The sequence below is a fragment of the Nicotiana tomentosiformis genome, chromosome 2, assembly GCF_000390325.3.
Source record: "Nicotiana tomentosiformis chromosome 2, ASM39032v3, whole genome shotgun sequence".
NCBI classification, from domain to species: Eukaryota; Viridiplantae; Streptophyta; class Magnoliopsida; order Solanales; family Solanaceae; genus Nicotiana; species Nicotiana tomentosiformis.
Genome location: NC_090813.1, coordinates 178,253,757 through 178,264,373, shown reverse-complemented (window position 1 = coordinate 178,264,373; position 10,617 = coordinate 178,253,757). Strand labels below are relative to the sequence as shown.

At 36.7% G+C, this 10,617-nt stretch overlaps 1 long non-coding RNA gene across 2 annotated transcripts; it reads left to right on the top strand.

Annotated features, from left to right (window-relative positions):
* Positions 1-7,875: 7,875 nt before the first annotated feature.
* LOC104113021 (uncharacterized) lies at positions 7,876-10,617 on the top strand. 2 transcript variants are annotated; one of them, XR_004511314.2, is made up of 5 exons: positions 7,876-8,266; positions 9,534-9,661; positions 9,829-10,016; positions 10,237-10,307; positions 10,420-10,617. It is a non-coding gene; the product is annotated as an uncharacterized lncRNA (long non-coding RNA). The 2 variants fall into 2 exon arrangements; XR_690139.4 differs by having other exon boundaries at positions 10,412-10,617.

Genomic DNA, 10,617 nt, shown 5'->3' with positions numbered 1-10,617 from the left:
ATAGAGTCCCTTTCTCTGTCTCTCGGGCCATAGCAACCTCGATCTCATGGTGTAACACTGCAATAAACCTGCGCACTCTTTTTGCATCAGTGGGGAGTATGAGAGCTTCCTGATGAGGCAAGTTAGCGAATCTTGTCTCATAGTCGGTCACAGATATCTGGACATGTCGGAGCTACTCAAACTGACCACAAAGATCCTCTCTCTCTGAAGGCGGAATATGCTTCTCCAAGAAAAGGTGTGAAACTGATCCCAAGTCAAGGGAGGTGAACCTGCTGACCTGCTCTGGAGATAAGACTGCCACCATCTACGGGCCTTGGCCTCTTGCTGAAATGTGGTGATGTCCACCCCATTGGACTACACACTCCCATATTATGCAGCCTCTCCCTGCAATGGTCATTGAACACTTGTGGCTCTAGTCACTAACTGCTAATGACAGGAGGATGAAGCCTAGTCTATCTGTCTAGCCACTTCTGCTCCTCAACGGTCATGGCTGGTCTTGTCTCCGGTCTAACTGCTGTAAACGACTGAGCCCCACCCGCATGTAGTGCATCTACAGTCTGATAAATGGCAGCAACATGCCATGAAGCATGCGCGGTAGGATTATGTGCTCCCCTTCCCGCATGATATGTGGCTGGATCTGTTGGAAATAGCCAGCTTGTGTCATAGAATCCTTGAACCACAGCATACGGCCCATGACCTCCTAAAAGTCGAGTGCGGTAATGCTATAACATCTAGTTTACATTAAAAGGACCTCATTGGTATTTAAACTTGTAAGGAAAACTTGTTGTTAGTGTTTGAGGGTATTTGGAAGTGGTGTTTAACTCTAGGTTGGGCTGCCCTCCCCGGCACAAGCATTGCCCTAGGCCTTGAGTCCTTTGGGAACTTTAAAGTGTCGGGGGTTTCAAAGGGAGTATTGACATTGAGTGGAACTTCCTCCTTAGACATTAATTCATTGACGCATTTAGTTCTTTAGGGGTTTAATGCTTAATGACAACAAAAGGTTTTCAATGTGAACTATTTGTCGAGTGTATAATTTCCCACGGTATTCAAATTATTAATTATTTTATTATTCCAATTGTTTGACAATATACGTTTCATACATGTTTTGAATATGCTAAGTATGCGGGGCATGCTTCTAATGACCTTCTTTCTTTTTGGGGATGTATACATTTGGGCCTGCTGGGTTCCTAACTCAGGCCCAAAGCAGCTTTGCTGTATTTTCTAAAGGATCCAGTCAGCTATAGCCGCGCCTTTTAATTGATGGGCCTACCTTCTTGAGTCCCAACCACCAGAGTCCAGTCCTCTCTCCCTTCTGTCATTACTATTCATTTCTTCCATAGCCTAGTTTACTGCTTTATTACTTTCGCCTACTGCCTTGGTCGTTTTATCATATTTTAATTCATGTATTTAACACTCATATATTAGATTATGTGCTTTACCTTCATGCTTTTAATATCAACTGAAACATAGGAAAATCTTAACTAATATAGGATTTAAAGAGAATTAGTTAATAATTAATCATCGCTTCGCTAATTATAATTTGTTCACCTGGTACAATCACCTCTCTTAAAGATTTTATGAAGCCCATTCTCTAACCAAAAATAGCAGCCTGTTTTCAAAGGAAAAATTATTTGCTCTATATGATTATTATGCTTATTGTTGCTACGCCTTTGCCTATTACTGCTTGAAACACTGTCATCACAATTCTTCCAATCGAGTCTTGGCCGTACACTATCAAACACAATGGCACGCGGGGATTGTCTTTTACACCCCTCCGAACCTTCTTTTCAAAACTCTCTAGTTTATGAGAATGTCTTTGTCAGGTCAACTGACATAACTTCTCGCAGCCTTTAGTCCAATTAGGTGAGTCGATTCTTGGCACTGACACACAATTAGGAAAGCCACCGTAATGTCAACGGAGCGTGCACCCAACGACATAACTTCTGTGGAAAGACAAACAAACATGACAAGACACTTAAAGATCCGAAGCAAACACTTACCCAAATATCTTTCTTTTACTCACCTCAGAAAATGAAAATCAACCAAAATATCCCTGAAATCAGCATGGTGATGGGAACACCACATAAGTTAAAATAGTGGCGGAAGAATATTCGTCGGGAACACGAATATGAGGTTCGGGCGCACTTGGGCGCATTAATTGCAATGATGAACATCCGAGCAGACAGGGTGCTCGCTCGCCTATTAATAGAATTTTGGGATCCAACAAAAGTGGTGTTCAAATTTGCTGACTGTGAGTTAATACCGACATTGAAAGAAGTCACAAGTTTCATGAAGCTGCCGTTTAACGAAAGAAAGCTAGTATTGCCAGTTGATATGCCTGGTTACCGGTTCTTGGATGCCTTAGGCATTGCCAATAGTAGAAGTCTCAGAAGTATCGAGGATGGATGGGTGAGCCCCGACCAGATATTCGATAGATCTGGGCACCGTGAAAGCTACGAATGGTATTCAGGGGAGTTTCAATATGACCAACCAACGTGGGAGAGTCTCAGGCCTATCACTTTTGCAATGGCACTGTTGGGATTGTTGGTCTTCCCGCAGCGAAAGAGTCGTATCAACATATGTTGATACCCAATATCTCCCTCATATTTTTCCAAATATATATATATATATATATATATATATATATATATATATATATATATATATATATATACACTTTCAAAATAGTACATATGCATCATCATTCAATTTAAAAGCATACACAAGTATTTTTCATAATCTTCTATGATTTTTAAAGACTTAATTATCCAATAATTACCCACCTAATTATTGTTATGATGATTTAATCATCCAAACTTATCATTTATAACAATATGAGGTTTTAAATATTTTCAATGCATTTCGTATAATTACATTTGCATTTTTTAGAACTAAATTGCGTATTTTGCAATAATAGCCCATATGTACATATAATTATATTATTTATATAAAAATAACTTTTTATATTTTTATAATGTTAAATAATTGTTTTTAATCATTTTCATGCATAAATGATATTTTTTTTTATTTATTTATTACTTTTATAAATTATTTATTTGATTAAAATTTGGTATTTAAAATCCAGCCCTAAATTCCTCCTAATTTCGGACCTCACTACCCAGACCTTGGCCCAATAACCCCAGCCCAACCCAATCCTAAATGACCCAACCCAGTCCAAACTCGACCCAACCCCTTCTCAAATCGCAGCCGTTGATCAAAAATGATCAACGGCTCACAAACGACTCCCTCATTTCCTTATATCACTCAACCCTAAACCCTAACCCCATTCCCTCCAAGCCCGCCGCCTCTAAAAAAATCTCTCAGAATCTGCCTCAATCATGGATTTTTCCATAAGTTTCTTACCTTTTGTGTATTATACCACCATCTCCTACGGTTCTATGTTACCTCTTAGTACTTTCCTAAACATGACAAGTCCTACACCTCAGATTTTGACTATTTCCTCTTGACTACTTGAATTTGGACATGTATCTCATCCATATACTTCATAACCATGGCTATATGGGTCCGATTAGCCGAGTTTCGGCCAATCTTTGACTTCTGCCAACTATGGTTTGAATTCCCCTTTGTTTCTTACCGATTCTTACTTGATATTTTTCCTTTTCTATGTTTGACTACTTTTTTTCCTTATCTTTCCCTATTTTTTTTACTTTATTCTTTTCCTTAAATATGACTCTCAACGATTTTGGTATTTTAGGTATTATTTGTGTGTTTCCCTGTTGATTTACCGAATCTCTAATTTATGCTCTAAAATCGCTTCTAATTGATTTCGGAATATTTTCTTTCTATCTTGTTTGCATCTGAATAATTTGTTTTCCATGTCTATGTGTTCGATTTCTACACTATATAAACTCTTCCCCCATTTCTTTTAGAGGACACGTTTTTTCACTATAGCCTCACTAGATCTAAAGCTTTACTCTGATATTGCATTCTATACTCTGATTTTGGCCGGCTGAAAGCCAAGCCCATTTAGTTATGAGATCTTGCTATTTAGAATATTTTGGACTTCTGTTATTTTATGCATTTTTGCTTAACTGGTAAGTCACTTGACTTTTGCAATTTCATCCTTATGTGTCTCTGACTTGTATGTGTTCTTACTTCTGAATCCATGGTTCAATATGTTTCTGAGTTATGTTTAGGCATCGTTCTGTCAACTTTATATGCTTTTAGTCTCCTTAGAATTTAACTGCTCTTAATGCTACCAGTTCTAAAGTTATCTACTCCTAGCCTGATTAATCTGAACCTTCTTAAGATTTATTCAGTTAGTAAATTGACTCCTGAATGCTCATGAATATGTTTACTTACTTTGTCCTGAATCCCTGTAGTGGATGCCTCACATTTGTGTTAGCCTGTGTTAAGACCTTCATTGTTAGTCATAATCTGCCTCTCTGCTATTGTGTCACTTAACATGATCACTTGACCCCATACCCCTCTGGTGTTTACTTGTGATTTGGAATAATTGTCTCATCATGTTTGAATTGTTACTTTGCAATGTTAGGCTAAACCTTTGTTATAATCGGATCATCTTTAGCTAATTAGACCACTACGACAAAGCTTGAATGCCTATATCTGCTACTTGACATGATTTTACCTTCCACTCTGTAGTAATAGTTTTGCATATGTGTCTTAATTTGTGATTGTAATCTCACCCCTGTGCTAACATAATGCCCTGCTCTTTCTATGATTATTTGACTCATCACAATGCTGTCCTGTTTTCTTGGTAATAATACAAGGTTGTGTACTTAGCATAATTCAACCATGTTTCAACCTGTTTTGCACCTGTGTACAACAATCTTTGTCAATCCTGCAAACATGTTCTTTTCTCAACTTATTTTTAGCATACGACTACTTCTGCGCTAAGTGTGGGACCTATTTCTCAGTTTACATTCAGCTTGCTTTTTTTAAAGTTCTGTGATTTATTCAACTGTTTGCTTTGTTTGCTCAATTTGGTCGTGTCTGTTTAAATCCCTCAATTCCTATTTCTCAACTCTGGTCCCTTCTTTCACTTGTCACCTAAGCTCTTTGAATCCCATTCTTAGCCGGCTGAAAGCCAAGGCTACGTAGGTTCTGTCCTTTGACCTCCCTAGTGTGAGCGCTGCTCAGGGTTCATTTGAGACCCTTGCGAACTCTGATACACTAGGACTTGGTCCTTATTCTCTCCTCTGAATTATCTCTATTAACCTCCCTAGTGTGAGCACTGCCCTGGGTTCTTGAAACCCTTGGGAACTCTGACACACTAGGGTCTTGGTTCTATATGCTCAACTCTGTTTTATGCCCACTGGGTGAATCACTTAATTCTTGGCTGACTTATGTCCATAAAGATGTAATTTTGGGCTGTTATGAGCCATGAGTATGAAGGCTTGGCTTGGCTGGGTATATCTTTGGGCCTGCTGTAGGCTCCCTATAGTTATTCTACTTTGTAATTTATTCCATTCATTCTGGTCTGTAACAAAATTTTGGAGTATTAGTGAAATTGGGAAAGGGATTTTATCTTACATTTGTATTGAAATGGGTAGAAATCCTTCCTATAGGTTCATTACTTTGCTCAAATATGCATTAGAAATCCTGCCTATAGGTTCTTTATTTGGTTTAAATATGTTCTGCTTTTACCTGTTAGAAACCATGCTTATAGGATATTGAATGATTAACATCTCAATGTGTGCATGAGATTCTGTTTACCTACGGTTTAATCTACAAATTAGATGCCATGCCTATAGGATCTAAAATCAGTTTTAACTATAGAAATCATGCCTATAGGATATAAAATGAGTTTTAATTCTAGAAATCATGCCTATAGAGTCTGAATCCACTTTAATTATCGCCTTGCTCGTTTCTTTAAGAGTTTTCAACACTGTACTAATTACCATTCTAGAAACCATGCCTATAGGACTCGATTAAGCAATTTTGAACATATTCATGTGATTACCATTGTTATTTATTGCGTGAATCACCTAGATAACATATTTATTGGTTTCAACCGCTTATACTTATAATCAGTAGACAACTGCACAGTCACTTAGAAATTACTTTGCATAACTGCTCGCATGATTAAAATCCAGAATCATATAGAAATCATGTCTATAGGACCTAACGACTTCAATTGTTGAAACTGTCAAAACGCCTAATTTGTTTGCGTGCATTTGCTGCCCAAGTGTGGAGGCTAACCTGAGCCCTTATTTTCTTTCACATGAAAGTCCAATTTGTTTTGTATGTTGCCTAGATTTTATCATTTTTTAGCAACCTAAGTTAAGTCTAGAACCATCCGAAAATAGAAGTCCAAATGCCTCCTGGGCCATAGGCAAGGGACGGGTAGTACATGCATAGTATACGATTTAGAATTGATTAGAGCGCTTTAGGTAAATAAATTAAAGATAGTAATCGGGTAATATGAGATGATAGTCTGTGCCCGCTGAATAATATGAGTAACACCCCCGTCTTGGGGGAGTTATGATGTATTATTTATGTTGCACGGGGTGATCCTTTAGGCTAAAAAACTTAGGACCCCCACTCCTATTAGAATAATTCTTTCTTTATGTTTCTCTTCTCTTAGACTAATTCACATGATTTAAGTTCGGCCGGGACCCACCATTGTAGACTTCGAGGAGTGCCTAATACCTTCTTCTCGAGGTAATTTGACCCCTTACCCGGTCTTTGGTGATGCAAACTAGTAAACCTGAGTCATTTGCAGATAGGTGCCCTAACGCACCTTAATCCGTTAGGTGGCGACTCTCTCTTTTAATAACCCTTCCTCCCTTTTTTTAAAAGAGTTGTCAATGTCGAAACCCGATTTCGCGAGAAAGAGGGGCGCGATAGCATGGCGACTCTGCTGGGGATATCCTTAGGCTCTTACCATAATGAACTTGGTCTATGTGAATTAGTCTCCCTAGATAAGCGTGTCTTTATTATTTTATGCTCAAATTCACCGTTTATTTGCTACATGTACACCCCCTTCCCTATTTTTCCTTTTACATGAATTTACATGCAACTTTTCGTTTAACCTTGTTTGCTGGCTTCAATATTTATGTCTTTCCCAATCCCTACACCTTTTACAGCTTTATTATAATTTTTCCATTATGCGAACTTACTCCTCCTTTGTTTTTCTTTCTTTCCTGTCTTTACATTTATTAAATATCGCATTTATCGCTTTCATCATGCAAAATACTTGACAAGGTGTTGTTTTATTGTTTGCATAATTACATGCTCTGCATCATATTCCACTCGTGCGCAATTAATACCATAGCGGCACTTGATGAGTGTCCGCACTCTTCCTATATTACCCTTTTTAAATTTGGAAAGGCTTATTTGCGGTAAAACTAGTCGATCAGTGGTGCAGTCGACGGTTCCGTGCCTTTCCCTCTCAAGTTGTCCGCTTGAGGGTACCGGTCTAGACTTCTATAGAAAACCCTACTCTGATGTTAACTATGCATGCATCATGTCCAAACCTAGCATGGGTTAGAATTTTGTCCGCATAATAACTCTCTAAGGAAAGCCTTGTCCAAAGTCTATCGGGATTTCCATAACCCCAACGGGCACGATCATGATATGTGCATTATTTGAAAAAAACGTGCCGATACGCTAATCATTAATGTGCAAGTAATCAAACCCGGAGGGGGAAAGGGCTAACTTTATTTGTTTTGCAGAAATGAGGCACGAAGTCCCCAGGTTCGGTATGGTCCGAAGTATCTCACCTCTATTGCTAGACTGGTGGAAAAATCTCTCGCCAAGCGACAAGAACTATATGAAAATAATTCTTGAAAATTTATCTTCTTTGCTGGACATTCAGCAAAACAATGTACTGCACCACAAGAAAATAGCTTATTAGCGACCAACATTTAACGACCAGCTAAGAATCTGGTCCCTGAAAGTAACTTACAAGGACGAGTTTTTTTATTGGTCCTTAATTGTCGGTTTTGTTTGTTTAGTTAGCGATAGGAATTAATCTGGTCGTCAAAACCATGAAAAGCCGGTCATTAATTCTCTAAGTTGAACGGGAATAATGGTGCCAATATTCTGAATGAATAACATTAAAGAAATAAAAGCACAAGTTTTTTTGTCACCCTTTTCAAAACCTTAGGCCATCGCCATTTGCTATCAAAGTGGCGATTTCTTTCTTTTTCTGGTTTTCCAGTGCCATTTTCTTGCTGATTTCCTCAATCAAAGAGATGATTTAGTTCACCCACCACTGATTTCTGTCGTTAGTTGACTATTTTGTTCACGGCTTCTCATGGGTGCAGAGCTTTTCTTATTGGTTAGTACGTTTGCTTTTAGTGCTTTTTATATCTTGTATTCAGAATTATAGTTTATTTCTCGTTTGGTCTACATAGATTTGTCAATTTTGTTCGGCTAGATTACTCCTTTTCTTGAAGCATTTTTATTTTTTAAATTTTTTGGGGGATAATTGAATATATTCCTTGGAGCATTATGTAAAGCTATATTTCATGTTAAATGTTGGTGTTTTCACTCTGGGTGTAGAGAAACAAACCTTAAAAGGATGAAAGAATAGAGCAACACCTACTGGATCTACCGGATCAGGGCGAAAAGTATCGAATCTAGTTCAAATTAAGTCTTGTCATACTACTCATGTTAAGAACTTCAATTGTATGTTGAAAGATATGTTTTCTTGCACATTTGAAGTAAACATAATATTCACATAGCTTTATTTTTTTGTACGCTTCAAATGAACTCGATTTCTCAACTGCCAAATGAGAAAGAGGCTATTTATTTAGCATTAGGAAAATGAATAGCGTATACCATTAAATGTAGTTGTTAAGCCTCTAAGAATCTTAAGAAAACAGAGGCAGGATGATATGGTATTAGATTTGTGAAGGGATACCCAAATGTTTTTATGATTCACATTTATCTATTTAAGAAACCATAGAAGAAATCTTTATATTTGTGATAGACAAATAATGAGTAAGGTTGTAAAAAGTTAGGACCCCTCCTCTAGAGTGGTGGGTTGGGTGATGCTATGAAACTTGGTACTGAAACCAGAATAAGAAAGGTTGTCATGAATGATAAGGTATAAATGATTTTTGATAAAGGCTCTTAATTAGAATCTTTTCTTGAATTTTTGGACATGTATAAACAACAACACTTAGGTTCTTTCCTATCTGAGTTTTCTCTTCTAACATTGATTAGGTAATGATTCTAAGCTTTAATGATGACTTAGATCGGAAGTTTATTCTATGTCTGGTTAATACAAAATATAGTAAGAGAATAATCCTTGTTAACACTCTATGTATATTATGTACAATACAACTAGTCATCTGATGGATGATACTGTATTATATGGTGCTAATAAGATGTAGCACGTCGATACATCACTCTTTATTACAGCATTTTGGAGCACTTAAAACAACTACAAAAAGATTATGAGAATACATTTATGGAGAGTTTCCCTTAAGAATTATATATATGCCTTAACACTTCTCCGGCCAATTCTGTAACCGTTTGTGAGCAACCTAACATTATTGAATATAATTTTTTTTCTTATATGCCTTGTATCCTGTTTATAGGGTTCGAAAAGTCATGTACCTTCAGATTATGGATGCTAACAAATCACTAAGTTCTTTCAGTGCGGCATTTGATGGTACTACAATGATAGGATCATTATTCATCTTATGAGCTTTGGGCTAGGATTGAGGTACAAATATTTGGTTGAAATGTTGCTTCCTATTGTCTATTTGAAACGCTTAAGAGCATAAGTGATGTTGTTAAACCATCTGATGAAGGTGATATTTATATAAGTATATTTAGTTGCTTATGTTATGCTATTTTATCTTTTATGTTGTTCATTTGCCTTGGGAGAAGAATTCTGGATTTATGAACAAAGTGGCTTAGAGAAGATTCCAAGGATAGGAAGAATGAAGCAGACATAAAATATACTCCCATACAATACTAAAAGAATGAATGTTCTGTTGAGTTTTCTCCAAACTAAAGAAAAGCTCAAATAACGTTGTGTATCATTCATCTCAAGTATTCTCTGCAAATAGAATGTGGTAATTTCTCATATCAAACTCTATTAGAATCTGTTTAGTTTTGATTATCGTATTGATTTTGATTACTCAAATGAGTTATTGCTCTAGAATTATATATACAAGCCACTTATATATATATATATATATATATATATATATATATGTGTGTGTGTGTGTGTGTGTGTGTGTTTGTGTGTGTGTGTGTGTGAGATTCCTGATCATTATTGTTGTATTATTGCAGCCCCTTTGCACGTTGATGTTTGATTTTTGAAGTATATATACTTACACTTGATGAATATGAACTTTATTGTGGTGAGTGGTTAAGCCATTGTTAGAATTGTATTAACGGTAAAATTGTGTAACCAATTTTTGTAGTCGAGCTTTATAGTTCTTCTAAAGACAAATTATTCTGTAAGTTTTACAGGGTTTGAAGACTTTGAAGAGATGCAATTATGAAGACATAACATGTTCACGAGTTGACTATCATTTTGCTAGGACTATTGGTCAATAAAGTGTATTATAGGGATGTTAGTGTTTTGCGCTAAGCGATTGTGTAAACAATATTATGACATATGTATCATGGTTTATATATATATGAAAGTAGCCTATTAATTGTGGAGAA